The 14,538-nt window shown below is 52.3% G+C and overlaps 1 protein-coding gene across 3 annotated transcripts in view; it reads left to right on the forward strand.

Moving 5' to 3' along the window:
* The window catches only part of KLHL29 (kelch like family member 29), a 319,053-nt gene that overhangs the window by 74,891 nt on the left and 229,624 nt on the right, over positions 1 to 14,538 (forward strand). For 2 of the 3 annotated variants that reach the window (XM_037812592.1, XM_037812593.1), the window contains exon 2: positions 5,998 to 6,100. The exons of the other annotated variant lie outside the window; for it this stretch is intronic. The gene's annotated coding sequence lies outside the window, so the exon portion shown is untranslated. The remainder of the gene's footprint in view (positions 1 to 5,997; positions 6,101 to 14,538) is intronic. 3 annotated transcript variants of the gene reach the window in all.

Below are 14,538 nucleotides of genomic sequence, written 5' to 3' on the forward strand. Positions count from 1 at the left end.
GGGGCCCTCCTGGGGAAGGCTGGAGGCCCGGGTGGTCTGGTGCCATGCTACTTTGTGTGCACTGCTCTACTCACCTCCTGGCCTCTGTCCTGTTTTACTCCCCAGGACCAAGTCTCTACAAATGTGGTGGCCCAGCCCCAGGAGTGTCACAGAGAATCAGGGGCAGAGACTTGTCCACACCTGAGCCAGCCCCTCGGGCCAGCCTGGTGGCAAGAGCTGGGCCTCCAGGGACAGGCGTTGGCACTGTAGAGTCCTGGATGCGGTCAGAGAAGAGGGCACTGGGTGTCCCTGAACACCAGGCAGGAGAGGGATACCCACACCCACCCAGTCCAGCTCCGTAACGAGCCAGCACCAGGCCTGGCCTGCCCGTGAGGGAGTCAGGCCTGTCTGCGCCTGGGCTGCCTCCCTCGGGCCGCGTGGCCGTCTGATGAGGGAGAGGGGATGCAGAAGAACTCCAGACAGCCCGCAGGCAAATGTGAGCATTATGGTGAAAAGCTTCAATTTATGGGTCTGAAGGGAAGCAACATCTGGAAAGGAATTATTGCAATTTAAGGGAGGACGCGGGCCTGTTTGTAAGAGTGAAATCAGGAAGCAGTGTTTGGTTTTTGTTTTTAACGTGTTTGTATTCTGGTCATGAAACTGTGGTGTGAACTTCCAGATGTGAAAAGCAAAATTGTAGAAAACAAGTGGAGTCTTGTAACCTGTCATTCCTCCCACAGACCCTTACTGAGCAGCTAGTGTGTGCGGGTGCTGTGTGCTTGCTGTCCACCTGCGGGTGGGTCCGGCTGTAATAGTGTCCCTTGGCCCCATCACCTTTCTCTCTTTTGCCTTCAGAAAATGGCAAGATCATCCTAGTTCTAGTTCCAGTGACAGGCAAATGGTTGTGGGCGTGCATGTGGGCTGGAGATGAGTGGGGGCGTGGATTGGCTGGGTCCTCATGAATTTAATTCCTGAGGGGTCTGCTGCGGATGAGAACATGTTTGGGGTGGGGGTGTTTATTGGCAACTTTTTTGTTTCTGAAATGCCCAGTCTGGGTTCCTGGCGTAATGTAGGATCCATTCGGACTGCAGGCACCCCATTTTCCGTATCTCCCTGTTCTCCTTGTCCCAACCAGCTGAGAGGGACTAGGAGCTGTGTCCCCATCTGGTGCTCTGCTGGGGTGTCAGGAAACCTCCTTTAGTGGCAGGCAGTTAGCTTGCTTTTATCTTATATTCTCCAGCGATATTCCTGGAGAGTTTCCACTCTAGAAGGTGCAAACAGACTTCCAAAGAGGGGTTTACAGGAGGAGGAGGAGTGAAAGGTGGTCCAGGGAGGGGAACCCGTGCGTGGCTAGACACGGAAGCAGACGAGAGTGTGGGGTGTCTGGGGAGCAGAAAGCCCAGGCAACGAGGGCTGGACAGCCACGGCCACCCTGGGGAGGGTCCAGACTTGCCCCGGCTCCCTGGAGCCCCTGGCCCATGATGGTTGGTGGACAGGGAAGGCCAGGACCAGTTTTGGCTGGGCCGCCCGGGCGCTTTGGGAAGCTGGGGCCTAGTCCGAGGCAATGGCAGTGTAAGTGCAAGAGAAAGGAGAAATTTGCTCCATTTTGCTGAACAATCCTGCTTGTGTTGGGGGGCTAAGAGGAAGAGGCAGGGCTTGGGGCTCTGATGCCCGGAGGGTTGCAGTGCTGCACCCTGAGATGCGAGCCTAGAATAGCAGGTTTGCAGGAAATTGCATGAAACAATGCATGCATTGCAAGGGGGAGGGTGTGCTCTGGGGGATAGAAAATCCCTTTCTGCAAGGTGGGGGCTGCAAAAAATAGATATCACAACGGTTTGTTACCCTCCAAAGATTAATCCCCCAACAACTTTTATTGCATAGAATTTAATTGCTTTCATTAGGAAGAATTTAAATTAAATTATTTTTTTTCACCTGGACATTAGATAATAAGAAAGAAGCTTGGAGAACTCTGAGTTAACAGTAAGGAAGAATCCAGGTAGGTTGTATCACTATTGACCAGGTGTGGTGTAGGTGGCGAGGGGCAGTTTGAGGCTTCTCTTGGGGCTGCAGAGAGGTGGGTGATGGACGAGTAGGGGTCGGTGGCCAGATGGGTCCTAGGGTTGGCCTGGCTTCCCCACGGACGGCTCAGCCTGAGGGCTGTCCTCCGAGCCCCAGAACTCACGCAGCCTGGGATGTTGACTGCTGGGTGCAAACGATTCCCCCAGGAGCCAGGGGACTGGGTGACCCAGAACAATGACGTGGACTGGGGACGCACAAAATCTGGAGTTCCAGTTCTGGCTCCTCCCTCATGTACCTGCTGAGTGGCCTTGGACAACTCTTACTCTCCATGAGCCTCCATTTCCCTGTCTGTAAAATGAGGATAACAGTAATGACCCCGTTCACTCAGTGGGGAGGGTCAGTGAGGACCCATGAACAAGCCAGGCCTTGTGAACTGCGAGGGTTATGAAAACCTTTGATTTTGCTTCTTAATCAGGAGTCCTTGGCTTTTGTGGACATAAAAGCTGCCGGGTGGCACCTCCCTCGCCAGGGAGAGAGAGTAACAGATTTCACCGCTCGCCGAAGCTGGCTCCTTAAAGGATGTAGGAAACCTCTGCCCGGTGCTGGGTGGACTCCCGTCAGCTACTCCATCTTTGCGTCTTCCCCCTCCCTTTTAAAAGTTGTGCCCTCTGGACCCCTCAGCCCATGAACTGTCGTGAACCTGAAGGCTGAACCTTTGGAGAGTGTTTTTGTGTTAGCAAGATGGCGCCAGCCTTGGTGAACCCATGGTTGATAGCACTACTGGACAACCTGCTCTCCTTCCTTCTTAAGCAAAAGAGACTCTGAATGAGAGTTCCTCCTGCAGGAGACAGTCAGAGCAGACCCTCGGCCCATTTCTGGGGTGCTTGGAGCCCTGCACCTGTGCACACAAGGGGGCGGCCGGGGAGCTGCTTCACGCACTACAGTTTACAGCCTCCGGTTCCTTTGCTTTGCTTTTCCCAGGCACAAAGAATAGCCCCGTGTCCCAGTTGGCTGAGGGGTCTTGAGCAGCCCGGGTGCTGGAGCCATAATTGGGAAACCTGGTCAAGACCCAGGCAAGGCCACTCTCGGAGCTGCTTTCGAGGCTCCCTAATTGGTTTCCCCTCTCGTAAGGCAGTTTCTGTCCCCAAAATTGGCATCTTTTCTAAAGCAGGAAAAAAATCCTGGGGCCCTTGTTCATGAGTCTCTTGGCTATCAATTTGGTTCCTGTCAGGAGCCATCTTTATTTATAGACTACGTTAGGATGGATCTTGAAATTGGTCTTGGAGTTTAATTTTGAAGATCCCCCGGCATTTTGGCAACTGTTTAACCCAAACAGCCCATTCAAGCATCGTGCTTTCCTGTTGGCCTCTGTACCCTGTGAAACGCAATTAGCGTCTTGTAAGTCCTTTGGGAAGGTGAACGTCTCACAGCCCCTTTCCCACACAGTGACGTACTACCTGCTATGTTTTTAAAAAGAAGGAGTCCCCATCCTTCAGATTGTTAGTGTTTTTAAAAAGAAGGAGTCCCCATCCTTCAGATTGTTAGTTATGTTTTTTCTTACAACTTGAAGCTGCCCTTTGGTGATGAGATGAGTGGAAGGAATAGGATCAGTTTGATCTGAGATGTCAAAAGTCAGGTCCTGAGGTTGGACTTCATCTCCCCTGGAGAGGAAGGGTCATAACGTGTGTCCCTGTGATCCTCTGGGCTCATTCCTGAGATTTGTTCTCCTAGGCCATGATCTTTGGAACCTCAGGTTTTTAGTGTTCACTTGGGAACCTACCTAACAGTCACTAGGATTCTCTTTCTAGTAATTTAATTTAAAATCACTTTAAATGCCATGCATCTCATTAGAGCACATGAGTGTGGCTTAAAGGATTGCTAAGAATAAGTGATAATGAATCACAGCTCTGCTCTATACCCCGTACAATGGGTGCTGTGGACGAAGTGTCACCTGTTTCAGTGACGGCCATTCTCAGGGTGCCGTTCATTCAGCGCAGCCCGCTCACGAGCTGGAGGCTGGGCATTAGCGGGCAGGGGAGAACCCAGCCCTCTGGGTTGAGGAGAAGAGAAACGGATGAACCCAACACTAACCTCCTACTTTTGTCTCAAGAGATTGCGTGCTCCTTCTAGTGCTTCTAAAGGCCAGGATCTTTGGCTCTCGTTTTGTTAGGAAAGGCTTACCCAGTCCTGCAGGGTCTGCACACTCGTGGCCTCTCCTTCCCCGTCACCTAGGAATTTCCCTCACCCAGCCACACTGGCCTCCTTATTGATCCCGGAACACACAGTCACCCCGCCCAGGGCCTTCGCCTCGGCCGTCCCTTCGGCCTAGAATGCCCTTCCCCCGGACACCTGCCGGCCCCACGCTCTTGTCTCCTTCGTTGCCTCAGATCCACTCTTCTCAAGCGGCCTTACCTGCCCACCATCCTTAAACTGCACTGTCCCCAAACGCTTGTCCTCCTTACCCTGCACCATTTCTTCTCTAACAAGTAGCACCTACTACATTCTGATATCTATGTAACTTTTATGTACCCTGTTGTATTTTTTCCCCTAACAAGTAGCACATATGACTTTCAGATATACTATCCAATTTTTACTTATTTTTTAAGGTTATTGTTGATTATATGTTTCTCCTGCTGGAAGATTAGCTCCTCGAGGTCAGGAATCTTTATGTTTTTGTCCACCGATGTATCCCCAATTCCTAGAACAGTAGCTGACACGTAGCAGGCACTCCATGTGTATATATTAAATGAATGAAGGACACGCTCCAGGATCTAAACATGGTTTGACCACCATCTCCAGACCTCTCTCTTCACCGAAACACGGCTGCCGAGAATCTTTCCCAGAGTACATTGATGTGCTTCTTATCACCAGGATTGTCCATACCCTATGGCCAAGAGTGGTCACTTTAGCCACGTGCTTCACATGGGCTGGCAGAAGAAATGGCCTTGTGATATTGGCTCTGTGCAAAATTAAACAGTGACCTTGTCTCACTGCTTCCCCCACGAGGTTATTTCTTTATTGTAAAGGGAACACTCTATCCTTGGGAAAAAAAAAAATCATATTTTTGCTGCTTTCCCCTTTAAAATGGTTATTTGATCTGGCTCAGGTGTGTCTCTGTCAGTAAGAGCTGAAAAAGCTTAGGCTGAGAGGATCTGAGAAAGGACCAGTCACTTTGTCGGAGAGAAGCTTGCTGTAAGGTGGAATTAGTTTACAATAACTTATTTACCTGTCCAGAGCCTTCAAATCACATTAAAGCTTTCCCCTGCTACCCGGGACTCTGGGCGTGCAAAGAGGAAAAAAGGAAAATCGATTGATAATGATGTATTCAGTTTAAAAAATATATCGATTCCCAGGTAATGACGGTCGTGCAGTTTTGCAGGGGAGAGTGCCATTTCCTGTCGTGAAGATTGCTTGCACATATATTACATTTGAAAAAGGAGCTAGGTTTGGTCTTGCCTCCCTCTAATGGATAGCCTCCTTCTACTAGTTATTAAATCTATATTTAAAAAAAAAAAAAAAACTCTCTCTGGGGAACCCATTCTTTGCCTCCTCAAGGTCTTCCTGGCCATTGTTTAAAAAGTGTAGGGCTGTGTCCTGTTCTCTTTTCAGCATTAGATTGAAGGCTTAAATTTCTTGTTTTTCCCCACCTCTGGAGTTTCTTTGTTTGGACTTAGATGGAAGACAATACCATTTTTCTCTCTCTTGTTTAATATTAAAGGCTCAGCAACCACTTTGCGTGTTTGGGGGTGGGGTGGGAAAAGGGGTTACCTAGTTGGGCACTGGGCGGTCAGCTTCACCCCCTCATCTGGGTGCCCCGTGGCAGAGTTTGTGCACGCCCTGGGTGAGATGTCCATGCTCGGCGGAAGCTGGGAAATCGAGGGCAAGGACCAGCATCCTCTAGGCTGGGGCCCCTCTAAGATACTAGAATCCAGAACAGGTCCTCTTGCAAAAGGTGCTAGCCTTTCCCCACCCCACCTTTCTCCCCCTCTCTCTTTCTAGACTGGCTGCTGGCGATTCTCAGACAGCTCCAGGTGTTGGTGGCCATCAAGGTATTTGCATCCCAGGGACAAATCCCGAGCTTGCCAGAGACGGACAGTGCAAGGTAGGTCGTTGCTCAGCTCACCTGATCTGGAAATAAATTTTTAAAAAGGTATCAGAGCTTGGCCCAGACAGCTCTCCTCTCTGAAATTACTTTTCTGGAGGAGATGAGGAAGATGTAGCTTGTCTCCTTGCCGTTTTGTTTGGTGAGAGCTTTACACAGGCGTGGGATTAACTGAGGCCCAGGGTTCAGCTAAGTCGTCTTGGTCCCAGATCCTTCTGGAATCAACCCAAGAGAATCGCTGCGACTCTTTGCTTACCTGAGTCTTGGGCTTCCCTGAAGAATTTCGATCTGGAGGTGACCAGAAGTTAGGTGACCTTTAAGCTCCTGAAAAACTATTATTCTTATTGTGTAGTATCACTTTTTTTGTCATTAAAAGAATAGTATTAAATATCATTAAAATATTATTTGTTCGTTGTGAAAAAGTGTTAAAAATTGTATCTAAAATTATATAAATTACTTAAAATCATATTCCCTAGAGATAACCATTCAGTGTCTCTTTCTGAACCTTTTTCTTATGCACATACATGGAGGGTGTGTATGTACACATACAAACACACAAACAGGATCATACTATGTATAATGTTTGGTAACACATTATTCTGACTTGATAATGTCTCCCAGGCATCTTTTAATGTCAGCAAGTACAAACTTATGTCATCATTTTTAAAGGCATCATATTATGTAGATAACATATATGGCACGTTTTGAGTATATCACTATTACTCATGGCACAGCATTTTTGCATGTATTATCTTTGCATAGTTGTTTGATTATTTCCTTGGGTTAAATTTTTATTATGGTAAGATACACATAACATAAAATTTACCGTTTTAACCATTTTAGTGTACAGTTCATTGGCATCAAGTATGTTTACGATGTTGTACAACCATCACTGCTCTCTAGTTCCAGAAACGTTTCATCATCCAAAACAGACACCCCACACCCGTTAAGTGGTCATTCCCCACTGCCCCTTCCCCAGCCCCTGCTTTCTGTCCCTATGGATTTGGGGATGTTTCCTATAAACAGAACTACACGCTATGTGGCCTTTTGTGCTGGGGCTCTTTCACTTGGCATGATGCTGTCAAGGTTCGTCCCTATTGTAACGTATATCAGAACTTCATTCCTTTTTATACTGATAGCTCCTTGTGTTAAACTTTGATTCAGAATTCTCAGACATGGATTATGGAGACCAGGCAGCCAGGAGAGTGTGGGGAAAGAAGGCAGAAGTCTTAGGGAAAGCAAGTGCATGACCACTTTCACACCCACCCAGCGGGGCCAGGAGGCTGGAATTGTCACGTTTGCCCCGTTCCCTGGTGCTGGAGGGGCAGGGGCTGGGCCTGGAATGAAGCAGTTTGGAAGGTGGGTGAGTGGGTGCCAGGATTCGGGACAGCTGAGGCTGAGCTGGCCCAGCCTAAAAAGTCCTTGTTGCACCAGAGCCTTTGGAAGTCCATGGGCCAAAGCTGCCTCTGCAGGGCCACGCAGGACCGAGTGTGGCCCTAGGTCAGAGCGGCCCTAGGATGCGGTGTGCTGGGCCCGTGCGAGCAGCTCCAGGTGCTGGCGCCCTCTGGCCAGGAGCTTGGGGATCTCCTCCTGGGTCCCTAGTGACCTGATCTCCAGCTTCCCTCTGCAGCAGGGGCCAGAGCAGTGGGCCCACAACTTTCCTGCCATTTTTTTTTTTTTTGAAGATATGCAGATATTTAAGTATAAAATTTTTTAAAGATAAATATTCAGCCTCCTAAGCTTTAGAACAAGAATAACCTGCAACCTTCCTACCCCCAGGACAAGATCAGGAGCTTAAGGGAGGGATGGCATCCCTGGACCTGCAGGTCTCACTTCTGGACGCATGTTAGAATTGCCTGGAGAGCTTCAAAAACTCTAGATGCTTGCGTCCTTCTCCCGGATATTCCAAATCAATCGTTCTTGCGAGGGCGGGCCTCAGTGATTTTTAAAACCGTCGCGCTAAACTCAGGCATTTGACCAGATTCCTGAATTCTAAACCTTGAGGAATTGACATGCGAGTTATGGAGCATTAGCAAAACAGTATTCCTGGATGTTATATAATTGATTTATTCTTTCATATGTTCTAAAATCTACCCCCTGGATCAAGCTATCCAAAAGCTGGGTGCCTAGATAATTTCATGTGGTGAACCCTTTCATCTCCCCTCGCCCCAGAATGTTTTCATGTGAACTCGACAGAACAGCAGATTATCTGCAGCCCTTCGACTCATACCCGTGTGCCCACATGTAGGGTTTTGTGGCAGTTCATGTTTATCATCTCACTGGTGACCCCTTTGTTCGGACTCCTGGGACAAATGTCTCTGATTTCACCACATCTTCTGCCGAGCCATCACCTTGGTGTCTCGTAGACCCCGTGAATCATGGTGTAGCAGATCAGCTCCCTGTTTGCCTGTCCCAAGTCTCTCGGTGGTGGTTCCCCACATGGGCTGCATGTTCAGGTCACCTGGGTGATTTTGTAAAAGTCCCGATATCCAGGCTACATGGCAGGTCAAATAAAGCCACATCCCTGGGGGTGGTATTTCTATAAAGCTTCCCAGCTGGTTCCAACGGGCAGCCAAGGCTGTAAGCACTGCAGAGCTGGGAGACAAAGTTGTGACACACCAGGGGCAAGGCTGGGGCTTCTCCATATGGTTTCATTTGGCAGCATCCCTGCCCCATTTCCTGTCCCACACCTGCTTTTCTCTCCTTTGGATTCCCATGATCTTACATGCATCCTTTTAAGTCACCTTCCATCCCTTCTGGAAACTGGTGAGGTGGAAAGAGAAGAGGAAGCTTCGCTCGGGGCCCTGGTGCAGCTCCCGCCCCAGACAGGCCTCCAGGGAGAGAGGGGGAGACCCCTCCTCCCCCAACCCAGAGCTGGGTGGGTGCCCTCTGCTCTGCTAATCCCACATGGGGAATTGCAGCCAGGAGCTCTCCATGGTCCCATAAAAGAGGCGCAGTTAGCTCCCAGCATCTGTCTGCTGGGACAAGACTGGGTTGAAGCTGGGGGTTGACAGGGACACCTCTCCAGAGCATCTCTCTGCCCAGGACGGGGGAGATGGCACCCCTCTCTGCCCTCCTGGGTCGGCCTGACTCCGCCACAGATTGAACTCCAAGCAGAGGGCTACGGTTCTGCTGCAGACGGGCAAGAAACAGGAGATGCCCCGCGGCCAGAGTCCCTCCCATTCCGGGAGCACTGGGGTGCAGGATGGGGCAGAGGACGTGTGTCAGCACGGGAGCCTGACAAATAGGCAGGGCCGGCTCCTCCCATGAGAGTTCTGTTCAGAGGAGCTGGGAGGTCTCAGCTCTCTCAGGCTGTTCTAGAAAGCAGCAAAGTGACCTAGTCCTGACTACCCTGCTACCCACAGGAGAGGTTAAAAGGCTAAAAACAGCCCTTTTCTTAGGAGGCTTACCACAAGTTGGAAAACGAGTGTACGTGGGTTACTGCTGTGGCCGACATCCACCACAGCCCAGCCACAGAGGTTTGTTGCGACATTCCAGATGTGTGACATGTGCAGGCCCAGCATCCAGCAGCTCCACCCTCTCCTGGAGAGGCCCCCTCTGCAGCTTGGGTGCCTAAGGTGTCCAGCCAGCACCTTCCCTGACTGCAGGCCTGGGGGCTGGGGGTGGGTGTGGTGGTATCTTCGGTGCCCCTTCCCAGGAAAAACCAAGATTGAAGCATCTGAGCAGTGATGACACTGCCCCCACTCCCCCAGAATCCCACCCAGATTGGGGGCCCCAGGGTGGGCCTTCGAACCAGTGCCAGGAACCTGACGCAGTCTCCTTGCTTTGCTGGCTGGCTGGTCGTGTGGACAGGAGAGGAGGAGCCCAAGGCCATGCCAACCCTGCTCTAAAGCCCAGGCCACACAGCCAGGGTTTACAGCATCCAAGAGAAGGCTCCTTCGCCGAGACAGAGTTTTCCGGGCTGCGTAGCCAGAAGGCTACATCCCCCCTCCCCCTACACCCCGATAATGGGAAATGCAACTGGTCTGTTAGAAGATGGGAAATTCAGGTGCAACGTCTGGGAGACATCCCCTTCCTCTCCCTTCCCTGGGGGCCCTTGGTGGGTCCCCAAACACCAGTAGCAGTCCAACCAGATAGGTAAGGCCATGGTCTACAGACTTTTTGAAACACCTCCTGGGAGCACAGCAACCTTCAGGGCTCACAATCCGGCTGGATGGACAGAGGCCACACAGCCACCAAGGCCAGATGGGGGTGGAAGGCTGAGGGAGTGGGACAGTCTCGCCAAGAGTAAGCTCTCACCTCACCCCACCTGGGTTTATCCCAGACCCATCGCTTTCTGGTTAGGTGGCCTTGGCTAAGCTGTTTGAACTCTCTAAACCTCAGTTGACTGATCGGTCAAGGGGGTGATAACAGTCCTTCATCCGTGGGGTGGTTGGGAGGTTTCAGTGAGGAAGTGCAGTGAATTGCTTAGCACAGTGCGCACTTAGCAGCCAATCAGTGCTGATGTCTTTACGGAGAATGGATCCCCCAAGCCCAGTGGAGGGGGTGACCCCGTGGTCAGGGGAGGTGAGGAGGGCTGCGGAGAGGCCCGCCTGCATGGAGTGCTCAAGTAGGGTCCACATCAACACCAAAGGCAAGGAGGGAGCTGCGTTACCACATGGCACTTGCTCTCGCCGGGCCTCCTCCTAAATGGATCGTTGTTTATTGGTGGCTTAGCCAGTCCTTTGGGTTATGAATTATTTACCAGAAAATGACCTCGTAATTGTTAACAACAGATGCCCCAGGGACATGCTGAGACACCTTCTGGAGCCCAGTGCTAACTGTGGCGGAGTCCAAGAAGCTCCTACCTGGGCACTCCTGCAGGGTCCCTTCTGGGGACAGCCTGACCAGCCCTTGGGGCTCGATCATGACTCCAACTTTCTTATTATACAAAGTAACTGAGAACCAGAGAGGGGCAGGGACACACGTCCAGGTCCCAAAGTCAGGCAGTGGCAGCTCTGGGTGGACCAGCCCCGGCTTCTCCGATGGCCATTGGGCACTGCCCGGTTGAGGCTGCCGGACTGTCCTGAGGTTGAGGCTGTTGTTGGGGGATTGTAGGGGGTGGCGGTAAATGAGATGGGGCTGGGGTGGGTACTTGGAGATTCCCCACCAATGTGGGGCAGGAGGTGGGCACACCGTCCCCTTCCTTGAAGGCACATTTGGTCCTGATGAGAGTGTAGATGAAGTTCAAGACCCAGTTGGGTCCTGGCCCCTTAGACTAATAATGGCAGCAGGCTCTAGTGTTTCATGCCCTGCTCTAAGCGCTTCATTATGTTCACTCATTTAATCCTCACAGCCACCATGGCAGGTGGGCATCATCATCACCCCGTTTTTGCAGATGAAGAAACTGAGGCACAGGGAGGTTCAAGGACTGGCCTGAAGCCGTACAGGTGGTAAAGGGTAGGGCTGAGGTTAGGACCCCAGCAGCCGGGCTCCAGCGTCTTGACCACTTCACCACACTGCCTCACTGTAAAGGTTTCCCGAATGAGTGAGTGAGTGAATGAATGAATGAGGGCTCTTTGAATAGGGAACACACCTTTCTGGCTCTGTGTGAAGTTGCGCATATTGGGACCCTGGGGTCCGACAGTCCTGCCCTGCTCCCGGGTGCAGGGCCGTTCCCAGGCCAGCAGGAGGGATGCCGGCCTGGGGCCACTGCTGTTCCCGGGGTGGCCGCCTCGGGATGGGCAAGTCCGCACCGCTGTCCTCGCTGCCCTCACGTGGGCGGCTGTGCAAGCCGCTCCCGGGGCACGGCTGGCCTCTGTCCCCACCTGAGCACATGTAGGGAGACATGTCAGACGAGGTGCCTCCGAGGAAGCACACACATCATTCATTTGTTCATTCCGTAAATGCTCGAGTGCGCTTTGTGCCGGGTTTTGGGGAGGGATCCAGGGATGGAGGTACAGCCCCCACCCCTGAGGAACCCCCCGCATCTCACAAGACAGGCCGAAGGTCACATGAAGAGGTTCCCTCCTGGAAGGGGAGGTGGGCTGGGGGTGGCGGTGGCGGGAGCGCACCCCCAGGCCAGGCGGAGGGAACTTTCTATTCCTCAGTGTTCACTATAGGCCCCTCTTGGCAGCGCTGCTCCCCACCCCCAGAGAGCTCTCGGGGGAGTGCGAATAAGCCCTGGAGACTGCGGACGGTGGGGAGAACACACCTGATTCGAGGAGAACCAGATGCTAAATGGGTGCTGGGGAGAGTGACAGCATCAGGAACTGGGAGGAGAGGACGTGTCCACGGTGGATGGCCTGAAACACTTTGCCAGGAGATGGGCAGGAGAGGGGAGAGGGCTTTCCAGGACAAAGGCCGGAGGCTGGGCTGCACACATGGGGTGAGCTAGGGGCACAAGGGCTGCCTGGGTGGGAGCAGAGCCGGGTGGGGGCAGGGACGTCATGGGAGGCCACCGGATGAGGTGTGGGGGGTCAGATGGGCGATATTTGGTTCCCAGCTTCAGCAGCTGCAGTTTACCTGTGTGAGCCCGCAGGGTGCTCTGAGTGCATTTTAAAAAGCCTTGAGCAGTACTAAATAAACACTCACACTGTTTATTCTGGGCTCGAGAGGCGGATGCGCTGGGCTGGCGGGGGCTGCCCGTGCACCCACGTGCACCCCTCTGGAAAGGGAGTCTGGAAGGAACCCCCATTTCCTCCCTTTCAGCACCTGCCTGGGGACCTGGAGAAGGGGGCAGATGAACTGCTACCTCCTGCACTGTTACTTTGCAAAAGCAGAAATATGTTTTCAATAATTTTGTGTTGTTGCTGCCTTACAAACCAGACGCTTTTATCTAAATGAGTTGCAGCAGATGGAATGGAGGGCCCAGGGGCTGCTGGGCTGAGCTGCTCACCCCGGGGGGCTCTGGCTCCCTGAGCGTCCAGCTCGCTGGGGGTAGATCTGGGCAGTCAGGGCCCCAGCCGGTGGCGGGAATTCCGTTCCCTCTTCCCTGGGAGACTCGGCTCGGGGGGTGGCTGTGTGGCCGGGGTCGTTAGGCTTCTTGGGTCACGGCGGGAGGAAGAAGGGGGAACCCCCTGCTCTGCCTCGATTGGCTGGACTGGGTGACACAGGCCTTCTCTGCATCTCAGTTTGCTCCTTGGCATAGTAAATGGCAACAAAAAATTCATCTCTGTCTCCCTCCTAGGGTCCCCCTCGTGGCCCAGAAGAGGGAATTGTGTGAAAACGTTCTGCAAACTAGAAGCAGCTGGTAGTGGGAGGAGATGATATTTATGGAAGTCACATGACTTTGACCCTGGATGTTCTAACAGAAACAGGTTGTGGCAGTGGCTCCCCAGGGGTGTCTCTGTTTGGAGGTCGGGGAATACAAAGGGGGCTTGGCTGTGAGAATGGTCTCTGGCCAGGACTCACGTCTTCAGCCATGTCGCCTTATCTGAGGGGGTGACTCCTTGAGTACAGGGCTTTTTTGTTTCCCTCTAGATTCAAGACCTAGAACAATTTACGATGTGGTTGCCGATAAGTGCTTGAGTGAATGAATGAATGAATGAGTGTTAAAAAAACCCTTTTGTCTCACTGTGTGCTGGGTAGTCATCCTTCAGCCCCTAGATGCTCCGGGGACTATCATGTTGTTTTCTTGAGAAAAAGAAACAGAAATTTATGATTAGAAGCCCAAAGCTTAAAAATGCTTTTGAAAGACTTTTGAGTATGAGTAAATGGGATTATCAATAAGGGACAGAAGTCCATAAATTTAGGAGCATCCTTGAACAGTCGATCAACAGACGTATGCACAGGGCTTCTCCCTAAGCAGACCCTGGCAGAGCCACGGCTAGCCCACTTGGTCCTTTTGTGACTTGGTCCGTTTATGAAAATCAGAAAAAGGCGCTTCTCGGGCGGGGCTCACAGATCGCAGACCAGGGGCTCCCCTGGGCACAGCCTCACCATTGCCCCTGGTGACCTGGCTGCTGGGCCGGGTGCAAGCGAAGGGAGGAGAGGCCGCTTGGAAAATCAAACTTGGTCACAGAAATAAACTCTGAGGTTTGCAGATAAGCTATTTCTAGCCCAGGTGCCAAAAGAGGTTCTGCAGCGAGAGCGAGTCGCTGCGCGGCCCCTCCGGCCCCTCCACCGTCAGCTGATGACACTGCCCTGGGTGCCTGCCCTTCCTGGGCTCTCACAGCCAGCGATGGTGAAGGACTCTGCCCATGGGGCATCCCCTGCTTTTTGCTGATGAGCTCAGGGTGGTGTTCAGCTTACGGCGGACTCAGGCCGACTGAAGGCAGAGAGGGGTGCCGTCCCTCCTGTCCTGGGCAGAGGGAAGCTCTGGAGGGGCGTCCCTGTCAACCCCAAGCTTCAACTCAGTCCCGTCCCGATGAACAGATATGGGGAGCTAACCGCCTCTTTTATGGGACCACGGAGAGCTCCTGGCTGCAATTCCCCATGTGGGATTAGCAGAGCAGGGGGCACCCACCCAGCTCCTGGGTTGGGGGAGGAAGGGTCTT

The sequence above is a fragment of the Choloepus didactylus genome, chromosome 20 (assembly GCF_015220235.1).
Source record: "Choloepus didactylus isolate mChoDid1 chromosome 20, mChoDid1.pri, whole genome shotgun sequence".
Classification (NCBI taxonomy): domain Eukaryota; kingdom Metazoa; phylum Chordata; class Mammalia; order Pilosa; family Megalonychidae; genus Choloepus; species Choloepus didactylus.